Source organism: Nymphalis io, chromosome 8, assembly GCF_905147045.1.
Source record: "Nymphalis io chromosome 8, ilAglIoxx1.1, whole genome shotgun sequence".
Classification (NCBI taxonomy): Eukaryota; Metazoa; Arthropoda; class Insecta; order Lepidoptera; family Nymphalidae; genus Nymphalis; species Nymphalis io.
Window position 1 is genome coordinate 13,252,225 of NC_065895.1, and position 27,384 is coordinate 13,279,608.

At 31.5% G+C, this 27,384-nt stretch overlaps 1 protein-coding gene across 11 annotated transcripts in view; it reads right to left on the reverse strand.

The window, feature by feature from the left end:
• LOC126769939 (disintegrin and metalloproteinase domain-containing protein 23) overlaps positions 1 to 27,384 on the reverse strand; it is a 533,325-nt gene that overhangs the window by 270,678 nt on the left and 235,263 nt on the right. The window lies entirely within an intron of this gene.

Sequence of the window (27,384 nt, forward strand, 5' to 3'; positions counted from 1 at the left end):
AAAGGGTTAAGAAAAATTTAAATTTTACTAACTGTCTTCTGACAATTTACTTGTCTTTTAAAATCAACGCACAACTTCTTATGTAATAGAAAATAATACTTTTACATAATTAAATATGACTGCAAATTATGGAGATAAAATATTGAAATATATTTTAGTAGCTAATAATTTGAATAATGATGATATGCAACGTGATCACGATGCCTAACCAAAGCGGCATGTAGTTATTACAACATAGCCAGAGATCTGTAGGAGCCGTTAGCCGGGTAGTTAATAATTGTCGAGCGAGTTCATTCCTGCTTAACTAAAACGCCTTTGTAAGACATTCCGATGCGTAATGAAGGACCAGCTATAGGCTTATAAGACCGTAGGACCGCAGATTAGCTTAATGCTACGAGAGATTACCTTGCGCATGAATTTGCTATACAAGCAGTTGTAAATGATAGTTCCGGCACAGGATTAAGGGTATTTCATTTGGTATGTTTGTGTGATGAATATGAAACGTGGTAAGATGCATCTTAAGTTATTAAAGCGTTGGCAGACTTATAATATTGTTATAATTAACTGCTTAGAATATCTAGTTAGAAGTTTTGTGTTTTAAATTAATAATATGATTTCCGTTTTAATTTATATTCGATGGAATGAAGCAGTGAAAAATAATGAAAACCAAGAAAATACTCTACAAAGCAATTGAGAGCAATAATTTATCAGTTGTTCGTACGTTTTTAAAATCTATTGTTCTCTTAGAAAAATAAATGCGTGAAGCCGATCTCGATTAACTAAAGCACCTCTCAACTGGACAGCACTTACAATCTTAAATTGCTCCGCTGTGGCTCGGATACAGGGCATTATAAAACAATTTAAAACGTGTCAGAAAAGGCGGATAAGTTACAAGTAGGGTGTATGATGCAGTCATATTCTTATATCACCTAATGTTAAATGGATAAGAAAGATTTATTAAGCTTATTTTAAACAAGAATTATCAACTACATGAATAGTTCAAATATCTAATTTTTTTTCAAACACGGCCATTTGATCCCAAATTAAGCTTGTACAAAGCTTGTGCTATGGAAACCGGACAACTGATATACTTACTACATATACTACTTTTCTTTTGTAAATACATACTTATATAGATGAATAGAGAATTACACCCAGACACAGGACAAAAAATTACACCCATACACAGGACAAACAGACATATTCATGCACACAATTGTCTGTCCTAGGTTGGAATCGAACCCACAACCTTCGGCGTAAAAGGCAAGTATCTACCAACCATGCCGATAATCTGGACATTATATTAAAGAACCGGAATCAAATCGAAAATAAAAGCAGACATATTGGAAGAAATATGCATTTAATAAATCGATATCAAATATTCAGAATTTAATATAAGAATTTTCCACATCAATAGTTTCTTTTTAACTTTCCACATACCCAATTTTAAGCCAGAATTTTATTTCCCTTAACACGTAGCTGTCTTCTGTCGAAGTTTCTAATAATCAACCTATAACTTGGCAACTTTTGCACCACAATCAGTTCGAAGGTACGATATGTGAATCGTAAATGTGAAAATTCACGTTGACTTTGCTATAACTCGTTGCAGTTTTTTTTAGGTACAATATCACAAATAATATCTTAATTTAAATCAGCTCAAATGTATTTTTTGGTATTTTTCAAAGATGTACAGTATCGTGGTATCTGTTAGTTGCTGATTTATAGATTAGTTATTATTTATTGTCAGATTAAACACCTTACACTTCTTGCAACCATCTAAAACCATACAACTATAAGATTTATTATCTATTTCTGTATGATTCGCATTCTGTTACTCGATCTACTCTATGAAATAACTGCTATTACCAATCAAAAATCATACCAAAAAACCTACAGATTATTCTTTGAAATGAACATGTCGCAATATTGAAATAATGATTTCATTCCAATTTCCTAAATGATATTATTTTTAATCATAATATAAATATGTTACTTGCACAATATAAAATGTGAGTTTTTAGTTTATGAAATCTAAATCGAAATAAGAGGCAAAGGAAGATGTGCACTTCCAGTCGTCCATTGTGACGATATAAAATTACTTTCGGACTGGCAGCTCGTCCGACTCAGTATGACGCTCACGTACCCCACCTTGCGGTTACCTATATGAAGACTCAATTCTATCTTATTATCTTACTTCAAGCCAGCTACTTTCGTTACTTTTACGATAGCTGTTAATATGTTTTCAGAAGTGTCTTCTATTGTCATTTCACATAATTGTTTTAAATTTGTAATCTCATGTAAAATGGAGATTAGTTTTATGTTAAATGAAGTTAATTTTGCGCACAGTTCTTTTCAATGACTGTCACTCAAATATATCGCTAGAATAATAAAAAAAAAATTTAAAAGACTTCGTTTGGGCATCTAAGACAAAAAGGCATATAGAAGCTATTGGAGAGATTTTTGAGTTTGAACATAAAAGTAACTGAACTGCACAATTTACAAAAACGAGAGTTATTCATAAATACTTTTCAATTTTATTTATTGGCGGTTTTTTAATACAAATCGATTGACAAGATAGCAAATTTTTCTGTAATATTTTAATCAAATTTCAAAATCGCGATGTCAAAATCCATGTGAAAGGTCTAAGCTGGCATGTCTTAATATAAATGTATATATATGGTCAATTACGTTTTATTACACAGCATAATAAATACCAGATGCAAACTCTTGTAGGTAATTAGTAATGCTAAAGAACATACCGAAATTGCATTCGCCAAGTATATGCATTTGCATTTAGCGTGACCTAATTTCCATAGTCCGATCCAAGTTGACTCAGAGTTGAAACACTCACAATGTAAGCTGGAGCGAGTGCTCCTAAGTAACCCTACTTACTTGTACCAAGAGAACCCGATGTTAAAAATGGATTTGGCATTACGTCAGCTATTCATTTCTGCATTATTTTAATTTCTTAGATTTATGGATTCGTTATGAAAATGCGATTTTGCTTAACTTTGAATGAAATGTTAAGAGACCGTCAAAATATTTAAAATACCGGTATCACTTTTTGTTCGTGAAAGAAAGTACACTTGAGATTAGTTGCAATGAAACGAGCAGCTAAAACATTTCTTTTTTGGGTACCTACAGTTAAATATCAAACTGAAACGGAAGATAAGTAACATGAGATAGAAGATTTTATTAAAAAAATCCCGCTAGCTCATATTATTAAAAATGTAAAAATATTCGAATATGATTTATTACTTAATAATACAAAGTAAACGTAATGAAAAAAGCGATAAAGAAGATAAAGATGTTTCATTCAAAGATATAATATTTTTTGATATTTTCTTTGACATCGGAAACTGCCACATATTCAAATTGATTAATAAGTTCTAATAATTAAAAAAATAATGACATTTGCTTATCTAAATTGAGTTCCAACCGTAATCAGAAACTCCTGAATTGAAAACTTCCCTAATTTTTTAGGAAATTACGAAAGTGACGATATTGAAGAAATTTCACGACTTTTTAATTTAAGTTTTCGAATACATCACGAACGCATTCCGTCTCATTGACTACTCCGCTCCGTAATTCAACGAGTTTCGAAAATTGACATAAATTATACAGCCTATTTGACTATCACATATTTCTATATGACAATTGGCATTGAGGCCGAGAATTACCCAGAAAATTGGTGAAGCCATGACTTTAAAAAACTTTCCACCATTAATGGGGAAAAGTTGAAGTTTAAAATGAAAATGGATTTTGGGGTGTGGTGATAAAGTGCAATTTAGGTTAGTTTCGAGTGTCGGAGGTGCATTATTTATCAGAGTTGTTGATTGCGAAGTCATCTCACGTAGGACGTCGGGCGGATCACGTCTTGAGGCTGCCTCGACGTTTATTATTCAATAGCTAAATGTAATAGAGTTGTTCAAGTCATAGTGTATTATCATAGTTTGGTGTGAAAATTGCATAGTCTTTGAAATGCCGATACGGGTAACGACGCTAGAATATCGATTTTCATGTTTGCATATGTTTTAATAACGCGAAATTTGATTAATATTTTAACTTGGACTTCTTACTACTTAAAAACCTTTTGTATGCGATTCTTTTCTATGAAAGAAAAGTAATAACCCGTATCATTTAATTATTAATTCAATGGTTATATTAAGAATACCAAAAGTATGTTTTGCCCGCTTTTACTGAGCGTTAATACGTTCATCAAATCAAACATCGTTATCAAACCTGCATGACTCGAATGAAATTCAGTTACATGTGGATACAGCAATCCACATTATGATAGGACTTTGTATATGCTTGCGTAAGTACGATTCACTTATCATTTAATCTATGTTAAGCAACAATACTTTTTATTGGTATATTTTGTTTCAAAGGCTGAGTAAGCCAGTGTAATAAGATGCTCAAGAGATGAATTACCTTCATTCCATTGTTAGCGGTGACATTGTCACTATGTAATGCTTCTTGTATTATATTGTCAATGGGTGATGGAGGCCATATGCCATCAGGTGCCTCATTTGCCTGTCCGTTTTCTATATTAAGTTATTAAAAAATAACTCCAAATATTCTATTATAGAGGAATAGAGTTTGTCGCCCACCATCAGACTATTTATATACTTCTCAATATAATATATAAAAATAATAGATAAAAATATATAATATAACATCGTTTAATTAAAATGTAGCAAATTTAATTTACCAATATTAAAGACAAATTTTATATTTTCTAAATACAAATAACGCTGTATCATGATCAATCTAAAGAAAATAAGAAAAGATATTTTCTTCACAGCGGGCGGTAACTTATAGTCAGCAAATAAACCTGCCAAGAGCAGGTCTATAGATTCTAGGAAAACATTAAGATGTTTTAGATTTTTTTTTCTTCCCGTTTTATACTCATACATTTATTCTTTACGTATAACTGCAAAGACGTAAAATAATGCCGAAATTTAAAGCATGACTAGTTTATAATTTAACTTAATTTACGCTTTCTAGAAATGTTCTATTTTATAAAATTATCGTAAACGCGATCTTCTTTTGCGAGAGTCCTTATACATCCGAGCCTGAATCAGATTGATTCACGTGTTCCATGTTAGTTAATCGTTATGAATCGTCTTATCAATATTGTAAATCTTTCAGAAAATCAAAATTAATCGTAGAATTGTACGGGATTCACTACCCATCCCTTGGGGTCCAGTAATTAAATAGTTGGCATTAACTAATATATATTTTTTTATTTATTATTTTATACGTACATGATATATATTTTAGGAATAAAGTTCGAAGCTAGTCTTACTAACGTCTATTTTGTATTTTCAAGCTATTTTATATAAACCGAACATTTTAAAACTAGTGTTAATTACAGATATTTATTTTACATAAACTTGAAAAAAAATTAAAAAATAAAATAATTAATAATTAATATTTTATTCTACGTTATAATCAGGTTGTCGCTTTAGTTATTATATTTCGACAATATGCACAGACTGAGGATGATGAACAAATGATCGTAGTACTTCAGCAGTTAATGGTGTGAGGCAAACGGGTTTTATGTGAAATTAATTATGACTTATATTTTTCCATGGAAACCATCGAGCGGTAATTTGAACACATCGATAATCTTTTCTCTTTGATTTAGTTGCTTGTGCTACATAATTTATTTCTTATTGTCATATGAAATCTGTAACTTTACAATTTGTTTTATTAGATAATTATTTTACATTTTTAATGAGATACTTAACATATTATTCAGATTGTTAATTGCATCTGTAATTAAAATAACATTCTAATGCAGTTTTCAATTATTAATTAAAGTATAATTTCCATTTCATCAAGCCTTTCTTTTAGGAGATGCAGGTTAAAATGCGCGCTAATTAATGCTGAACCGCACACAATGATGCGACGCAACATTCTTTTGTCTAATGGTTGACTCGCATTTCTAAGTAGGTCACAGCACACTACAGCCAGATTGAGAGCACAGAATGTTAACTATCAAATCAATGTGAATCATTCGGAAGCCAGTTAGTCCGTTGGCGTGGAAACTTGCAGTGACTTCGTCAACTGTCCGTTGGAAATCGACATCGCTACAAAGCGCCTAGCTCATTGATACAGAATTAGTAATGACTATAGTTTTGTTTTAGTTTGTGTTGTCAATAGTATTATTTCGTTCGGCAAAGTTTTTATTATTTTATTTATTTGCTTCATGTTTATTTAGTGGGATTAATTACGGTTTGTTTGTTAAATATAAACTACAGTATTTATATAACCATAGTATTCACAGAGAATGATATATTATGTACGTTTGTTTGTTTTTTTGATTAATGAGTGAAGCGGATTGTTAATTTTTATTCGAAACTAATAAATTTACGTTGCAATAAATTATACGAACGTAATTTGGTTTCGTTATTTAAAATATTTTTAATATTTTGTTTAATACGTAATAAATTAATGTTAAATAACATTCACTCGTCTTATCATATTATATATAACGACAAAAATGCTGAGTGTTTACTAATTTAATGTAGTAATGTAGTAAATATACATTTCAACCTAAAGTGAAAACAAATCTGTAAAAATAGCAAAACGTAAAATTCCGCGTTGTTTTCATAAGATGCTTGCGTATGCAAATTCTTCGAAACCGGATAAAAGGTGGAAGTTCTGTATTTGCATATCATTCTATACATCTTATAACAAAGCCTTGGTTCCCATTTGTTTCTAGAGAAAAAATACACATTCACATCGCGGAAAATATGTTAAAGTTCCTTTCATCTTGATTATATGAAAACTGCCATAAAACATTGTGATAAAAGGCAATATTATAATAATTATGAAATATAATATCTTATTTTTTTAAAGTTGTATGGAAATGGACTCATCAAACAACCAGATCGCTAGGTTGACAGGCGAAACGAAAAAGAAAAATGAAGGGAAAGGTACGCTGATAACATTCATACAGCAGGTGAAATAACAATGGACATTGGATCCCAGTGAAAAAAAAGGGAACCAGGGACCAACTAACTATACTATGTGTAAATATATTTTTAAATAAATAAGATTTTTTTAAAAAAATGTAATTTTCCGGATGCATAATATATAACGATACATATTTACAATACAATAGTTGAATGCGAAAAGTTTTACTACCGTTGAATATCAACGGTAGTAAAACTTTTCGCATGTCGTCTGGTTCATCCACTTTCAAATTAATTATTCTACCGCCAAACAGTAACATTTTTGTAGGTATTGCTCTGGTCCGGTTTAAGCGGTGCGTAACCCAAATTAATTAAGAGTGTAGGAATTGAGTGAAAAACGCTTGTCATAACTAAGCATCACAGCGCCCATTTGCTTGCACACATCTCGAAAATAACCAAAAATTATATAAAAAGATATTAAGATTTTGATTGTTACTAATCCAAAGCTGTATGGATTTATATAAATAATCGACAAGTAAGAGCTTAACAAAAATATTACTCAATTTTCTATAAGCAGCACAATTTTCAGTACTTGCATAAAGAAAATTACATCGCCCCACAAAATAATCATCCAATTTGAAATTGTTAAATTCAATAGAAAATTGCTTGCGGATTAAACTATTACAATTGGTGGTGACTTCTTCTCTGTCTAACTAACAATATTTGGATATATACATCCCTTTCTTGGTTTTGGGCTAAGCACGTAGGTAGCTAACGAAGCACTTGTAAAACTATTACAAAGAACATTAGTACAAAACGGTACGGAACGAGGCTTAATTGTGTAGGGAAAGTTAAATTTAACTCGGAACGGTCGGTGAATTGGTAAATGCTAAAGACGAGAGATTTTAGAAAAAAAAACGACGAAATAAATATATCATTTTTGAAACAGCATTTTGTAGAACATGTTTATTTTTTACAGTCAACGAAATATTCCTAATCGCTCATTATATTAACTAAATTATGATATATACTTTTCAAAACATAATTATCATATTAATCATTAACCATCAAACAAATGAGATTTACATTTTACATAACGTTAAAACAACGAAGTAAGTGGATGATAAAAATTGGATGTGATCTACTCGGCTATCGGCGTAGAGCTCGAGGGAAATCAGTAAGTACGGCCTCGTGTCATACAGTACGCAGCGTGTTCAGCTGAAACTGTAACACTAAAAGCCACCCTAACACCTTCAATTTAAGAGCTACAACATGGTTCGCCTATCCTATATGCTCTCGGATGATTTAAACCAAAGCCTAGTGTGAGACGATGTGCACATATTTTTAGAGCAGCCAAAGAGACCATCACCTTAATGCCTGTTTTATTATTAACGAATAGCCTACAATTGTTTTAGTGTTTACTAAATATTATATTAATTTTTATCAAATTATCTTCCTTGGGCAAAATTTAATTTATAAATAAGTTTCATGAAAGAATTATTCAAAATTTTAATAAATATTCAAAGCACCAAATTGGCTCTCCAGAAGTTTGTTAGTACAGATATTGTTGTAACTAACATCTTAAAGGTAAGGTCGTTACTAAAACGCGCGCTCTGGGAAATCATCTAAATAGACTTTCCAAATGGTCCGCTGGAAAATAATTTATGAACGTTAAATATAAATTTATACTTAACAAATTTTAGTTAATTACACAAGTTTATGAAGATGTTTGAAATTAGTATGTACTTACAAGAATTGTTTTTGCTATCTCGAAAATGTACGTAAAAAATTGAGAGAAATCAGATAACGATATTTAAATAAAATAAATGAGAAAATAAACTTTATAAGACATTATTCCTCCAATATATATATTATAGTATTGGTAGGCGGAAGAGCATATGTGTCACCTGATGGTAAGAGGTCACCAACGCCCATTAACCATAGCTTACATCGCCAATGCGCCACCAACCTTGGGAATTTAAAATGTTAAGTCCCTTGTGCCTGTAATTACACTGGCTCACTCACCCTTCAAACCGGAACACAACAATACCAATTACTGCTGTTTTGCGGTAGAACATCTGATGAGTGGGTGATACCTACCCAAACGAGCTTTCACAGAGCCGTACCACCACTAAAAAATATCAATAGTGTGACTTTCCGACAGATTAGAATTGCCACTTGATCTTAACTCTTAACTTGCACTTCTATAAATACCATCAACACTTAACGAATTAACAACCTGCATTAGGTAGCGGGACACCAACTAACTAACTCAAGTATTTCCATAGAGGGTTAAACAGCATAAAAGCTGGCCATATAAGTCTGCCAAATCCGTTTTAATACAATGTTATAAAAATATAATAGTGATGGTCAGTAGCAAAACTTTCCAAGACTGTTGGCACAACAAGCGACACATTTCATTCATATCATAAGAGGACTGTGGTTAATCGTTATTAAGTACTTGTTTCTCAAAAACTCGTTTAAACAAGAATCGTTTAATTTGAGATCAGAGTACACAATCCTAATCTATTACGGCTGGAAGCAACTTTAATCACGTCCCCGAAACCAATATCCAACCAAATAGACCCGTTGAATCGTATAGCAAATCGAAGTGGAGACACCGACAGCAACGATTCGACTGGCGTTCAGCCAAAATACATTACGTGAACCGCACGTCCAATACACGACCCTTGAAAGACACGTACATAATGATAGGACTTGGTAGTTAATGGCAGCTTAGGACGCCTCTTTCAATGCAGTCTAGAAACCAAGGCTTCCTGAACAACTAGTTTTTCTAATTCCTGGTATGGCTTCTGGTTTTGATATTTTCATAAGGCAATTTGAAGTGATTGACAAAATACTCTTTACTCTGTCTCTAAAGACAACCATAGATAATGGCTTTATTATTAGTCTCAATATATGGCGCACACAAAAACTCAGGATAAATCCTATGTAAACTCTTCATCTTGAGCTCACCAAAAGCCATAGCAAAAATAATTACTCAATACTAATATTATCGCAGTTATACGCAATAATATAAAAGTTTTCTACATTATAAAACAAAAGTACTTATATACAATATAAATAAATAGACTTCAATTCACGTTCAACTCAGGTAGATAAACATATGACAGTAATTTATTTGTCAAATACAGATTTTCTTACGATGTATTCCTTCGTCGCCGACCACGAGAGATTGCGACCACGCAGAGCCAGCAGATATTCGATGAAAATCTAGGTGTCCTACCTATCACAACTCTTATTCATTACGAAACAAAGATCTCCAAAAGGAAACAAAATTTCAAAACTCTGTCTTATAGTTTAAACTGTGCTTTAATTTTCAGACAAACAGTACATACATTTTATATATCACATACATTGTTAAGATAATTTATAAAGTCAAATCGTTTTCTAATATTAATTAAAGTTCTCGAAATATCCTAAAGTCGTCAACAAAAGCGACAACATTGAATACATCGATCAAGCTGTATCAACACGAGTTGTAACAGTAACGAGACAAGATTTACGTCGTCAAACTCTCAGCTACATTATCACGTGACGTATTACTTGGAAACTTGCTAACGAGAACATCTCATAAGTACACGATCTTCAACAAATTTCAATTTCGTATACGAGACAGATTATTTTATTAACAATCAACGAGTTCATGCCAGAACGTTAAGTATTTGAGACAAAATTTTTATGAATAACAATTTTTAGATATTCTGTCGGCTAACTTGGTAACTGTATATATGTAAATATAGAGGTCGGCATTTCCTTAAGTAGGTTCCGAAGGGTCCTTAGGGCCAAGCCATTCTATAAGGAAACGGAGCAAGCCAACATAGAAGATTATTAGCCGCGGGCACTGTTCGCATTTCTTTGATACTGTCTAACACTGTCGCTTAGCTACATTCAAAGGAATGTAAGCCTTAATGGAAAATCTAATAAATATTATATTTGCTTAGTCATGAATTTGTAAGATGAATTTATATACGCTTGAAGTATTTGTATATCTTCTTCTGATCTGATTAATGGATAGAATGATATTGTGTGTATTAACGGAGTACTTTTATACAAAGTTAGATTATGACACGCAATTCCTTCAGATATGATCATTTTTTCCGTTCATAAGCATATACTTGAAATCTCTCTACTATTTGAAAAACTTATGATTGTATTATAAAGCCAAGATGGCCAAGTGGTTAGAACGCTTGAATCTTAACCGATGATCGTGGGTTCAAATCCGGGCAAGCACCACTGAATTTTCATGTGCTTATTTGTGATTATAATTCATCTCGTGCTTGACGGTGAAGGAAAACATCGTGCATGTCTCTAATTTAATTGAAATTATGTCACATTTGTATTTTACCAACCCGCATTGTCGCAGCGTGGTGGAATAAGCTCTAAACCTTCTCCTGAAAAAGGTAGAGGAGGTCTTAGTCCAGCAGTGGGACATTAACAGGCTGATACTATAATTATATTAAACTATGTGGATAATAAATTGATGGATTAGTAGAATATGACCAGAATAATAGCAAACCATTAAATAAATGCAACTGTGTGGATGTGTGAATTGAAGTATATTATATAAACCAAAACTATTAGAAAATAAAAAATGTAAAAGAGTTAAATTTGAGTGAAAAATTATGTACAGCAACCGCAATCAACACGAGAAAATCGCAGAGTAAAATTAACTAATTAAAAGTAGGATAAATTGTGTTAATTTATAATTAAAAAGTGTTTACCGTACTGGGCAGATCTCGTTAAAAACTTTAAGATGGTGCTGGAAATTCTATATCGAGGCAGATAAACTTGTTGCTGTGTAATGCAAGCTTAATTACATAAAGATATTAGCTTCGAAGAGTGCTAGTAGTTAGAACGCGTGAACCTTAACCGATGATCGTGAGTTCAAATTCGGGCAAGCACCACTGAATTTTTTTTGTGCTTAATTTGTGTTTATAATTCATCTCGTGCTTGACGGTGAAGGAAAACATCGTGAGAAAACCTGTATGTGTCTAATTTCATTGAAATTCTGCCACATGTGTATTTCACCAAGCCGCATTGGAGCAGAGTGGTGGAATAAGCCCCCAACCTTCTCCTCAAAAGAGAGAAGGGCCTTGGCCCAGCTCTGGGACATTAACAGGCTGTTACTGAATATGTGCTTGGGTAAGTGGTGAAATTTTAAAGGATATCTTAATATCATAAGTTATGTCACCTTAATTTTTCTAAGTGAAACTAGATGATGGGGTTATATAGGTACGTTTCATATAATCTTTACTTGTGTGTAATTAATAAATTTAGTATATAAGCAAGTAAATAAAGATTGTATCCTATATCAAATTGTTATACCGACTTTAATTAAAAAATATGTGAATATTTTACTTAGATGATGGAATGAATGGATGAAGTATATAACGAAATTTTTCATTGATTACTGGTTACTTTTAATTTGAGTTCATTATATGTTTTGATGACTCACATAAAATTACTCACAAAAGATAAGGAGACCATTTGATTTTTTCAATTAAAATGAATAATCATTTTAGATCGTCATATTTGCAAAAGAAATATAGTTGCTTGACTATTCTTACATTACATTTCAGTAATATAATGTTAAAATATTGAAATACTATTACCAATTTCGAATATACATTTCATGATCGGATCTGGTGGTAGGGCTTTGTGCAAGCTCGTCTGGGTAGGTACCACCCACTCATCAGATATTCTACCGCAAAACAGCAATACTTGATATTGTTGTGTTCCGGTTTGAAGGGTGAGTTAGCCAGTGTAATTACAGGCACAAGGGACATAAAATCTTAGTTCCCAAGGTTGGTGGCGCATTGGCTATAAGCGATGGTTGACATTTCTTACAATGCCAATCTCTAAGGGCGTTTAGTGACCACTTACCATCAGGTGGCCCATATGCTCGTCCACCTTCCTATTTTATAAAAAAATAAAAAATAAAAAAAATGATCGGAAGTAAAAAACAACAACAATTTACAACTACGAACTGAAATCAATAGTGAAATTGATGTTGCAAAGTAAAATTGAAAATCTAATAAACCGCCATCATTTCCTTATTTGACCCAAACAGAATAATTCCATTAACACAGTCAACAGACGTAACCGTTATTACGATTTAATGTAACAAAGGTACGCATTAAAACTCACTGCGACCGAATGGCGGTAGAAAATTAATTTGAAACTCATTTTGTTGCTTAATTATTTTCGAGAGTAAGTTTTCTGAGTAAATCATTTATGCGGTGAGAATTTTGTTTGCATCTTGAAACTGTTTCGTTACGTTCTAAATTGTTTCTTTAAAAACTAATCCCGCAAACAGCTGTCAAGAATAACAATAGGCCTTGGAGGGATCGTACCCCGTGCTTGCAACACTTCTCATTTAGTTTTTTTGTCCACTGGTTACTTTACTGTGCGTCTGGGCAGCTGGAATGCTTGTCAAGGCTAAGTGTGTCAATACAAATACAATTATATGCACAAGGTATATTAGATCCTAAGATAGTATATCAGTTAGCTCATTCCCATTGTGAGAAATGACACTTCTAAATTATATTTTAAATATTAATATATTTGTGTCAAAGATAATAAATAGATTAATTAAGAATAAGCTCCAAACCTCTTCCTCAAAGGGAGACGAGGCGTTAACCCAGCAGTAGGACATTCCCATTTATTATCATATAATAAAGACAATAAAAGTATCCTAAATCATTTTCACAATAAAAGCTAATCCATAAAACTAGACCAACGCAAATTCTGAACGGCGTATAAAACTTAGCTCGTCTCGGATATAGACTAAAGAGATATCACAATAAAAATTGCGTCGAACTTCATAATTCTCTACTCATACATTACAAAACATTTCATACAGGTGAAAAAACAAAGTTGATTCGCTTTAAACTGGGATTCACGTGTAAATATCGAAAGTTCAGAATTTCATTTCCACTGCCCTCCCCGATGCCACCCTGGGGGGATTCGCTTTTCATAACTCGTTCCATCGTCCGGTGTTAGCCCGTCCGGTGGAGTTGAAATTATGTTCAGCCTATTGTATTTGTAAATAGTTCGCGATGAATGTAGTCGCTTGAATATCGTGTAATTCACTGGTTTCAGCCATAGCTATAGCTTTTGCGTTGCATGAATAATGTGGGACAATGATTTTGGTCAGTTTCGACAGTGATCGCTATCGAAAAACTTTTTAGTAATTTCAAATATTGCAGTCATACTTTTTGTTTATGTTTTATTTTGGTAATAGTTTTTTGATTAAAATTTCAAAATACTTTTTTAAATATATTAAGTATTAAAGTAAATAATATGTAATAAATTTCTATTACTTCCAAACGCTGCATCAATGTTCAGTGAAACCGGGTCAAATATCGTTAATTTAGTAAATCAAGAATAAAGAAGCATTACACTTACTTATCGATTGCCAAATTAAAAACTACTACTAGTTTCGAAAAGAAAATACCCTGACAGCTGATTCATATTTCTATCGTTACATTTCTAGATTAATGTTGTGAAGTGCGAAGACTAATATTATTAGTAACTATCTTAAGCTTAATTATTATATTACTTATGATATACTTACTAAAACCGTAACAGCCAGTGAATGTGCCATTGCTGGGCTAAAGGCCTCCTCTCCCTTTTTGAGGAGAAGTTTTGGAGCTTATTTAACCACTCTGCTCCAATGCAATCCAATCGATTTCTTTACGATATTTTCCTTCACCGTAAAGCACGAGATTAATTATAATCACAAATTAAGCACATGAAAATTCAGTGGTGCTTGCCCGGGTTTGAACCCACGATCATTGGTTAAGATCACGCGTTTTTACCACTGGACCATCTCGGCACTTACTAAAACCATAAAATATATTTTTATCCTTTTTAAAAACGAATTTTGAATTATGAGATTATAATATATCATAATTTATACCATCAACAAACACGTCGAAAGTTCGTATCAGTTCAAAATGTGAACCTTGCTTAACTACCATAAAATCGAAAAGCCATTATTCGACCAACTCACTTTTTGCTGTAATTTAATGAGCGCGTGAAACCCTATATAATTCAGAGCTGAGAACGTCGCAGCTGAAAAGCTTAAAACATTTATCTGCTGTATTATCTAAATTCCGGATTCTCTTGCTTCTTCCATTACAGCAATTATTAATTTAATTTAATTTTCACAATTCTTGTCATATGTCATAATTAACATGTTACATAATATAGTATGTTACATTTAAGTTTATTTACACATTATATTATGTATCAATTAATAAACGTTTAAATAATAATTATATAATTATGTTTTAAAGTGTGTAAGCAAACACGTATGTGGCGCACTCTGGTGAAATACATTTAAAAAAAAATGCCACAGAATTATCACAAAAGTAACCAGTACCAAAATCACCGTAGCTGAATTTGCTCAAACTATAACCATCATATTCAATCTGTCGAAAAAATTGATTGGTTACAGAGTGAACTGATCGACGAATGGAAAACGTACAGTTTTATTTTTGAGTGAATAAGCGGAAAGATTTTCTTACGAATATCAGTTATCTGGTGCCGATAAATAAAAAAATATCGGTTTAATAGAAGTCTAGTCTATATTGTGCAGTATATATAGCCAAAGCTTGGTGGTGCTGTAACGTGAATCTTGCGAACACGTGAACAAAACCAGTTCATATAATGGCAAGAATCACTGAGTTTTAATTTTGTTTATATTATTCATTTTAAATGAAACATTATTCACATATATATCCGCTGACCCGCAATGGAACAGCGTGGTGGAATACCCTCTAAAACCTTCTCAAGAGGAGAGAAGTCTTCTGCCCAGCAGTTACTACTACTTATCTTCGTGTGATTTATTGGTAACTATTTGTTCATTTCAGTTGGAAGATATTATCAATTTAGTACGCTACTAAAAAGTTGTAGATAAAAATTCTTTACGTTCATACTTCGAATAAATCGTATACATTCATTAGACAAAAGCAGTTCCATCAATTATAATATAATTTTATGTAACCTGTTATGTACGGGTTACATTACCTTATCTACAATAAGTTGCCATTTAAAAATATTTATTTATTGACTAAAGGATCTACAGAGTGCTGTATTATTATGTATAAATATTCAGCATGTTTTCAACAATACCAGAACATAAAGAGACAATAATTTACAGTTCTTGTTCAATTTCAAAATTTTAAAGTCATTATTCGTACGACTTCAACTTTTTGCTGTAATTTAATGAGCGAATAAAATCCCAGATTATCCGAAGCCGGACGCTGCATTCGAATGAACGTGATAAAGTCATCTTCCCCGCTTTAGCACCTAAATTCCTGAATAATGTCCCTTTCCAACGATTTGATAATTGATTTAACAAATTTCCTTTACTTTATAAAATTGTTGAATCATACTATTGTCTAATATTTTCCAATAATTTAGACAAAACATGTTTACCAGCCATTAAATTACGTGAAAGGTTTGGTTATGTATAGTGATCTATGTAACTCAATCACGTTACGGCTGAACGAAGTTCAGTATTTGGAACAGAGATGAACGTTTTCCAAAATAGCCTACTAAATATTTCCAATGGTTTCTGATTCATTTCTGTTTAATAAAATTTACACGTACTAAACATCTGATTCGATTCTTTACTTTTGTTTGGTAATGCATTTTGCGATTTTCGTCATCCATTATTCTCTTTATATAAAGAATGGGATGATATAAGAGGTGATTAGTATTTATTACAGTGCTAATGTCTATGGGTGGTGGTGGTACTTACCATTAGGTAGCACATTTTCCTGTTCGTCTATGATATATAAAAAACTTTGTTGTTTTCGTATAGTTGCTATCAGCACAAGGTCTTGTCAAATTTATATTTTATTTTCATTAGAAATTAACTAATATTCTATCTGTTTCTATGAATCTAGTACTAAACAGTATTTTAATACGGTGGCATGGCATTTATTGGTCTAGCATGTTCAACTAAAATATATAAGTATCTTTAGTAGACAAGGAATTGAATCCTCCCGTCTTTTATATAACACGATAATATTTTTTTACTATGGATTCTCGGAGTATTTTAGAATATTTCCACAAGTTAGTTTATCACTTGGAATCCTCAATTATTTTCTTTTATTTGTAACCACATCCTTTAATCAGACAAACATTTATTAAAATATAATTAGGGTTCTATTATATTTCAAAAATTGTAGTGACCTGAGTGTAAATTTTAATGATAATTGTGTATCTAATATTTAGAAGTTATAAAAATAAAAACTTATTATTACTTTTCTTTAAGCCATAGCTGATAAAAACTGTATAACCGAATCATAGAATTACTTAATGATTCATCGTGACAAAGATAAAATAATGATTAGACCATTTAGGGCTCCAAAATAACTAATAAACTTTCCTTTCGCCTTTAACACCAGAAATACCATCGTAATTTTTACTACGGCAGTTAAAACAACGAGAGCGTAAAACGGAAAAAGTTATAGCACACATTTTGATGATCATAATAATACCTTTATGATACTTGTTGACCAACTTATTTGAAAAAACAATAACGTTATCAACTAAAGGTTTTATTTGTTTATTTAATAAGAGTTCATTACTTTTATTTAATTCACGAGTGAAGACATCTATGTATCAATTTCGAGGTCTCTCAGCTTGCTACGAAGCGAGCTACGCTTGGAGCATCTTATCCCAGCAATACAGCTGTTTAAGGGGTAGAATAAATTATTCGTGTATGCACAAAGCTATTATTCCAGCGCGCGAGTTTTATTTTTCTAGAAGATCTTGAAAAAATAAATATTTTTAGCTTACCACAATTGTCGCAAAACAACAAAAGTATTGAGGCGATGGCACACATGCAAACAAAGTTAGATTCTCATTTTCCATTTATTAAATAAACTAAAATTAGTCTGGCCATTGAAGAATATAAGTTCATTATACGCACAAGGTCGATCTCATAAAAAAGTATTTTCGGTACACTAAAAAAACATTTCACTCCGTTTAATTAAAATAAAATACGCAATGATCCTTGTTAATTAAATAATTTGTTGCCGTTATAACCGTTTCTAGAGCTATGGCCTTTAGAAATGGTTATAGTATAGTAACAGCCTGTTAATGTCCCACTGCTGGGCTAAGGCCTCCCCTCCCTTTTGAGAAGAAGGTTTGGAGCTTATTCCACCACGCTGCTCCAATGCGGGTTGGTAGAATACACATGTGGCATAATTTCAATGAAATTAGGCACATGCAGGTTTCCTCACGATGTTTTCCTTCACCGTCAAGCACGAGATGAATTATAAACACAAATTAAGCACATGAAAATTCAGTGGTGCTTGCCCGGGTTTGAACCCACGATCATCGGTTAAGATGCACGCGTTCTAACCACTAGGCCATCTCGGCTTAATAAGGCTTAGAAATGGTTATAAAATAATAATAGCAGGAAAGAAAATGCATGTTTGTTTTATTTATGAGTATATTTCAAATTACGAATATATTTTTATAGGATTTAGGAATAGGACACTTGAAATTTAATGAAGCGTGTAAGTTTAAAATGTCTGAATTTTACAATAAAAAAATATTACCCGTTTTCAAATTTGCCAAATGTGCTTTAATTTTATTTTATTTATTTCTTTAGTAAACAAGGTAGCTTAAATTATTTGAAAATGGCACATCACTTACTGAGGCTTGTTATCTTGTTTATCTTTAAATAATGTTTGGTGGGTATTAGTTAAAATATGTTGTCTTCTTCTTTCGAAAGTCAAATTAATGCTTACAGAAAGAGATACGTCAATGTTTAGCGAAGCATCAGCTAAACAACGCTTACCAGTAAAACGCCATACATTACAGAAATTTAAGCTAAAATACCTAAATTAAAATTGGAATCAACAAAACATAACTGTTAACGGTTTACACAAACAACATAACTGATATTTAATGTAATTCATGCGAACGATAATTACTAAATAACTCGTTACACGAACGATGCAGGTATCATATTATATCTAATTGACGTTTGGAAACACGCCAATTTTTCTTACGCTGTGGTTTATTTGCTATGTTTATTTTATATAGAAAAATATGTAAGCAATGAAATTAGAAGAATATTTTAGAACGTGGGTGAGCTGTACCGTGCTGACTTTGATCATTGAGTTTTTTGGCCCTTATTAAATGAGTCTTTGATGGCAAATATTTTTATATATTAATTAACTAATATCGAGCTCTATCGACATCCAATCGAGTACGAGTGTATATCTGTAACTCGAATAAACAAACGAAAATATTAAAGAAATGTATTGAAATGTTTGCCTTACAAATGAATTTATGATTAAAGATTACATAATACAACACGATTACGTATTTTCGTATAATCTTATTGATCATTGATCTTAGTTGTTTTAATTAAATTCTAAAAAAAACTTACTTGTTAGAGGAATATCATTATTAGACTCCCAATATTTTTTTTAAAGTATCAATATAAATATGAAAAATAAATGAAATAATTTTTGACTAACTTAAATAAAGTTGAAGTTAGCCATTTGATATTGGACCGTGAACAATGATTGGCTGTTGATATGATATTAGCCATTTTATAAAATGTTCTTGATTTTGAAAAAATAAAAAGCCGAGACGGCCTAGTGGTTAGAACGTGTGAATCTTAACCGATGATCGTAGGTTCAAACCTGGGCAAGCACTACTGAATTTTCATGTGCTCTATTTGTGTTTATAATTCATCTCGTGCTTGGCGGTGAAGGAAAACATCGTAAGGAAACCTGCATTTATTTAATTTCATTGAAATTCTGCCACATGTGTATTCTACCATCCCGCATCGGAGCAGCGTGGTGGAATAAGCTCCAAGCATTCTTCTCAAAAGAGAAAGGAGGCCTTAGCCCAGCAGTGGGACATTAACATGCTGTTACTGTTTAACTAATATTTATTTTGTCACTGAATATTTAACTTTGATCCTATATTTTGTAACTATACTAAAATAATTCTGAAGGTGCACATGAAAATATTTAATAACTTCAACGCCAAAACGTATGATATCTTCGAACTTTTGATGCAATTCTTAAACACTTCGTTGCTATTTCAATCCATATAATATTTTAACATTTTATATTATATTTTATTCAACTATACTCTTATTGATTTTAATCGTTTTTTTAGAGAAACTTTGTAGCAAAGCAGCACTGGCGGGTCACATCCTCTAATTGGCGATTGGACTCCCGCCAGTTGTACCTAAATTGCGATTTGTGGTCATTCAATTGTCTTTTATAGGTGAATGTGTGAAATTAAGTGACATTTGCTGTTTTAGTGTTTGTTTTGTTTTATTTTTGACTGAACCACTATATACGATCAGATAACATCCTATTACTAATAAATAATTTAAAAACAAAACATAACCCCCACATCTATCTTCTAAGCGAAAATGTCGGGACCGATTTTTAAATATAAATATAATGTAAACATCAAAATACTATATATATTTTTTGGAACCCGAATCTTCAATATGAATAATGAAATATATTCAGAAAAGCAATTAGCGATAAATACCTTGTAAAAATAATTGGAACACAAAAAATAATCTTCCGAATCATTATCCGACAGCGATACAATCTAAAATGATAACAATGTGTATTGGAATAGAGTCTACATTGTTATATCCAAATCGATGTTATATTCAGGCTTATTATTTTGCTAATTGAGTTGTACAGTAACTCCCTGGCGTCCAGCCAGGGGACGGGGCTTTTCACTTCAACAGGATTATAACATTCATGTAGCATAATACGAATGGATTGTCTATTGATTTTGGATTAACTGAATTGAAGTCGAAAAATTATACAAAATGTACTTTACAATCCATGACCAGTGGTGAATGTTATTAAAATAATAATGTTATTAAAATAATTTAAATTTTATGTAAATATGTAATTTTAAAAAAATATCCATTTATATAAAAATATATATCAATCATTCACCTCACAATCATCACCGACATTGAAGAGGCATAAACATAAAGATGACACATATTCGTTACACGAACATCCAAAAGCACAGCGCCATCTGAGAGTCCGATCACAAAGCCTCCATTCGACAAAATCTCGAGAGACGCTGGCCGAGATGGAATAATTTAAATATAAATCCGTGGAACCCCGATGCTGGAACGCAATAAAACACAGAAAGAAATCCATCTAGAGCTGACGAAGTAATCCCGGTCGTTGTTGAGCCACGAAAATTTATTTCAAGGCGAATCTTTGCATAATACTCCGTTAATAACGGCCTCTTAGACGGTGTATGAAACACTCGAATTATTTTACTGCCCAGCATAATATTTAGACGTATTCCTTCTTTCCCAAATAAAGATGAGGCAACTTTGACAAACGGTTGGAATATTTTAATATGGAAATTGAGTCCTTGCGGGTACTGTAATAAAAATAATTGGAATTCAGGTAAGATATATCTTATTTTATCTTATAATAAAACCATATTATAAAACATTAATATATTGTTTGTTTCAACATACAAATCGTAAACATTAATTCAAATTTAATAATAAAGGAAAATCAAACATTTATTTTAAGACATCGATTCAAAATCAATAAAAACGATTCCGCCACGGGTTTAATAGAAAGCACCTATTTTAATTTAAATATTAAATTTTAATTATACCGCAGTTAAGCATTTTGATGCTTCAACGTTCTCGACCCACATACAGCGGTATTTGAATGTGGTCCCTTATGCAGCAACGGAGTACACTCGTATAAAATTAGGCCAGTTGTGCTAAATTTATTTCATTCAACCATATCCACTCCGTTTTGACTAAAAACTTTCTCTCGTATGAAAAATGGAAGCAATGCTACTGTTGCTTCTACAAATAAATAAAATATTGGAACTGTACTTATAGTAATTATTATTACAACATGCCGTCAAAACTTCTTTGGGCGTTATGAGGATAAAATTTCTAGGTCAAATATGAAGTGTGTTTTCGAAACCGAGTTACATGTGCTTTTCTTTCATCAAACTAATAGTTTTGTAACATAAGCGTAATTTATAAAATATTTATATAATATATATTTAGAAAACACTATTTTGCTCATATATATAATTTTTCGATTTTAAGCTCAACACCAATTTTAAATAAATCAAAATAGTTAACCAAGAGCACTTGAAAAATTAAATCGTTTTTTTTTTTTTTTATAGAATAGGAAGGCGGACGAGCATATGGGCCACCTGATGGTAAGTGGTCACCAACGCCCTTAAACATTGGCATTGTAAGAAATGTCAACCATCGCTTACATATCCAATGCGCCACCAACCTTGGGAACTAAGATTTTATGTCCCTTGTGCCTGTAATTACACTGGCTCACTCACCCTTCAAACCGGAACACAACAATATCAAGTATTGCTGTTTTGCGGTAGAATATCTGATGAGTGGGTGGTACCTACCCAGACGAGCTTGCACAAAGCCCTACCACCATTTTTGTTGCTTCAACTTTATTCAGTGTCGATTTATCGCAAACTTAGCAAATGATCGACTAAAATCGACATATTTATTCACCACACAATATTTAAAACCATGTTTTTATATTTCAAATTCTTAAAATTTTATATTTCGTATTATCCTTGTCTAGACGAACGTAATCTTTCAAATAACAATAATCAAACGCTAACGGTATCTTCACGACGACATCTTTATATTATGGAATGGGGAGCACTCCTTATAATGAAGTCTCCAGCGTATTTATAAAACGTCAACTAAGCTCAGTGATGTTTGAACCCACACTTTGTCATCTGCTGAGCTAGCGTCTGACGAATGTAATAGCCCACATAACCCCAACAGTGATAAATATTTGTGTAAGTACCTAAATTAACATCTAAATTTCTATCTAAGGTTTATCTTCGACTACATTATATTCTTACCGCTTTGATTTTCTATTTCTGATTTCAGTTTGTGATTTAACTGAATAGATATTTCACAAGAATACAGAATGCTTTGAAGGCACCAATATTTGTTATTGACATATTTTGAACATTTGATATTTCTGCGAAATTTTCTCAAAAGTAGCTTAAAGATAAGTATTCAAGCTTAAAGGACGGCTGCTAATGACTTCAAAGTCACAGGCTAGTTTCTGATATATTGTTCTCGCAACTGTCAACATTAGTTTAATCGAAACAAAAACTTGTATATCATAAAGGCATTATAAGATTTATTTGATTTTATTTCAAAATTATAAACTGTCAAAATATATACTCTGCCATGCCAAGAAGGAAAAAATACAAATGCAATAATTTTAATCAAATATTTCATAAGCTGTTGAAATATTTCATTTCTGCATAACATAATTCCCATTTATTACAAATTATGATAATTAAAATCTCTTTCCAGGAAAGTGTTATGACTTAATGAATGATTTACCCGTACTCAAGCGAGATACAAAGGTTCGTTAGTAGCGAGATTTCAAAAGAATCAGTAAGTTTCCTTTTCGTTGTCGGCTTATGTCTTGAAACATCTTAGTCATTTTCCAACAGTCATGCAGATAGCTCGAATTACACCGCGACATATCAGCTTTTAGTTCTATTTTATCATTTACTGCTTTGTCTTAAGGTGCAAATTTGTTTGTATATTTAGATGTAGTTGTATCTTCACGCGTCACTCCTCTGTCAGCGTCAAGCACGTCAGTTTTTGTGTCAAGGATGACGCGTACCTGTGTCAGCTGTACCGTCAGCAACGGAGGTCACATTGAATTATTAAGAAGTACAAATTTGTAATTTAGCCTTTATAACAGAACTTGCAGAAAATTTATTATTTATATAATATGTATAAATTACCAGTCGTGCCGAAAAGCAGCAAGATCATTCGCTCACAGTTTTAATGTAATTTATTAAATTGAACGCAAATTCAATTATTTAATATGTTGATTAATAATATGTTTATTTATTACAATTTATTAAGCCACTAAGTCAGTTACAGATTGGTAATAATAAACTAATAAATCTGATATACTAAATCCTATCTTTCTATAAAAAAATCCTTCTATAAAAAAAAAATCCTATCTTCTATGTCATTTATATTAAATGAAAAATGTGTTTAAAAAAGTCGAAGAAAAAATATCTTTATTTAAATATCTCAACCGAATAAGATAATGATTTCGAGAAGAAACCACAATACACTTTCAAAGGTTATTTTTAACAAAGTATTGTAAATAATCTTAATACTCTACATTATTCTTTCCTGACTGTACAATGTACGACCCGCGTCAATTTGCAAGGTTTTGATTGCCAAGGACTTTTTGTACGACATTTTTTTTTCAATGTTAAGGGTACAAAGCGGGAGTTTTGGGTCAGGAGGGTTTTTTATCCAGATTTGAACAAAGACATTTTACTCTTGCTACAAAAATGAGCAGAAATATCAAGTGAATTATTTCGCTCAGATTGTAAGGATAAACTAAAACTGTTTTTTTTAGATTCTAAAATAAAGTCTCGAAACCTTAATAAATATTAAAGCTTATTACGAAGATGCGTGAAACTTACTAAAACAGAACAATGAAATTTGTTTTTTTTTTTTTTGTCAGAAATATTACATTTTAAACTTTACAATTTGTAGTAAAAACGTTACACACAAGTTTGACCTTGAAATCATCGAAATAATTTTACTTAAAAAAATCTGTTAAAAAAACGCCAAAGCCTCAGAACATTTACTTATTATTAATATACTTTTTCTTATTTATTAATTGTAACAACCTTCTCATATAACTGGAGTTCATTAGAGCTACAAGAATATCTTTATTCCAGCAAAGACGGTTGTGCGTCTTCATTACGTATATTAAGTGCGAACAACGTAGCAACATTATTGCCATTCAATACTTAATGAACACGATTTAATGGCTTTAGGAAACAAGGTTCGAAGTAACAAATGTAATCTAAATGAACTTATATAAGATAAATTAATCTTGTGACTTTGTTTTGCATTGACATTGGATTTAAATATCAATTTTTAACTTTATTTTATTTAAGAAGACATTAAAAAATCGATAATTGCTTTAAAATATTTTATATAACTTGCAACATTTGTTAGTATAGCTTGCGAGCTTAGAACGACTTCCTAACACTAAGCAGTTTAAATTTTACGACTTATTTGAGTTCCAATGACAATGTATTTTGTATGGTAAGCTTGGTCTGATTTCTATATCAATATTTCGCTCCAGATGGATCTGTTCAAGAGCACAGTATAGATACGATTTGTAGCACTTGAAAACTTGTGTATTAAAAATAATTTGTTACTAATAATTTATTGAATCTTTAATAACAAAATACAATACGTCAGTCATTTGTATAATTTATAATTTATTTTCCATTTTGCAAAACTCAAATGTGATAAATTATAAGTGTTATCATATTTTAATCAGGCTCCAATTATTTAAAACAAAATACGAATCGGAATTTATACGATTTATATCATATGTTTATAATACATTTTAAAAAACAGCATGCATTTGTTCCATTGCTTCACAAAAGGTTTAGAACTTAATCCATATCCGCTACACTTCGGATTGGGGAACGTGTATTTTGACATATGTAAGTCTAACCAAGTTTCCGAACTTGAGCGGTAACTTAGTAACGATGGCCCGCGTTTAAATTTCTATAAGTTTCTATTAAGATGTTTTACGTGGTCTGTCCAGTGAAACATGGCTCCCGCGTTGAAGTTCTTCCAAAGCCTTAACCAAAGATTGTGGGTTTAAATCAAGCCAAACGAACTGAAGACAAAGCTAGGAATGACATGCAGGAAACAGCATCAGTTTTAAAAGTCAAGCGAGCGAGCGAATCTCTTTATGTCGTAGCGATATCGGACGAGTTTCGCTTCTGTCTGACCAGTCTTTCAAGATTTTTATGTCGTATAATTATATCTTGGTAAGATCACTCTCAGTGAAGAAATCATATTTACAGTTCATTGGTTTATCTGATACTGGTTTTTCCTTCTCTGTTTTGTTCAAGTCTTAACTAAAGATTGCGTGTTTAAACTTAACCAAACGCACTTAGTGTTCATGCGCTTTATTTGTGTTTTCTAATTCACCTCGTGGTCAACGACGAAGGAAATTATAATAACCAATTTTAATAAAAATATTTTAATATTTTTTTAATCTAATTTTAATATCCAAATTTAAATAATTAACCTGCAGTATTACCATACGCATTCCTCACTTTTGTTTGTAAAAACTACATTTGCGCAGAAATTCGCTACATTTTGAAGAGATAGAAATCGCGTAATATCATATGCTTTAAGTATTAATAGTTCTCGCCTTACATATATATCTTTGTTGAATAAAAGTATACTTTCATAATATATTTAATTCTTTAATCGAAAAATTTGTGTTTATTAATTACTTATAAAGATTTACCGTTTGTTTATTTATTGTTGTATTCTATGTTTTGCCTAATATAAGTTTAGAAACGATATAACGAAAGTGATTATCCATCACTCTCTACAAGCTTCAAATAGATTTTTTTTATTCTCGTTCCCCTTAATGGCTGAAGTTAAAAACAAAAGCGGATTTTATACATCCAATTCATTTTAGTGCTGTTTTTAATCTTCAAATTGGCTTTAATCTGATTCAACATTCATGATGCATAAAATATATTGCTAGTAAAAACATTGATAAATGTTGTGTACATACATATATAATACATGTATATACACATGTACATTAATAATATATTTATTTATTATTATTATTTTTTAATACATGAGCATCAATCATATTTTAGCATTTATTATTAAAAGCAGATATTAAATTTAAGGACTCGTAATATTAATCTAAAGGTGTGTCATAACAAGAGTATAATACAATAAGAATATATTTTATCTTGTACAACGTTTATTACATTCAAATCTTATTAAAATCATATAAATAGAAACGGCCTAGTTGCTTAGCTATAAGCATACTTTGACAACAAATTAAAAAACTTCAACATTTTTAAAATTAATCCAAAACTTGTTGACACATATTTGGAACAAAAACATGCGAAATACTCACATATTCACTGACACATCGCATCATCGCAATACAGGCACATAATAAAATGATCTCTTATTAGTCTCTTATTTTTTTTTAAATATAAATAGTTATTTAAAAGTTTATAAATAACTCATATTAAATATAGCTCATTTATGCTATATAAAATCATTATGTAACCATTGTCCGCCACTTTATTCGAGGACGCATCGACCGCATACGATTCAATTTGCCTACACAGAGGCACGGCTTCAGCGCGTCGATAAAAATTGACTTCGTAAAGGACGCCTGGGACCCAAAGGAAGAGCATGTTAGGAATTTTCTAACGAATTTTCCATTCTACGTATATTTAGATTTTCTGAAGTATGGTTATTGGTATTTACATTTAAAAAAAATATCACGAAAACCCGTAAATACGATCTTCA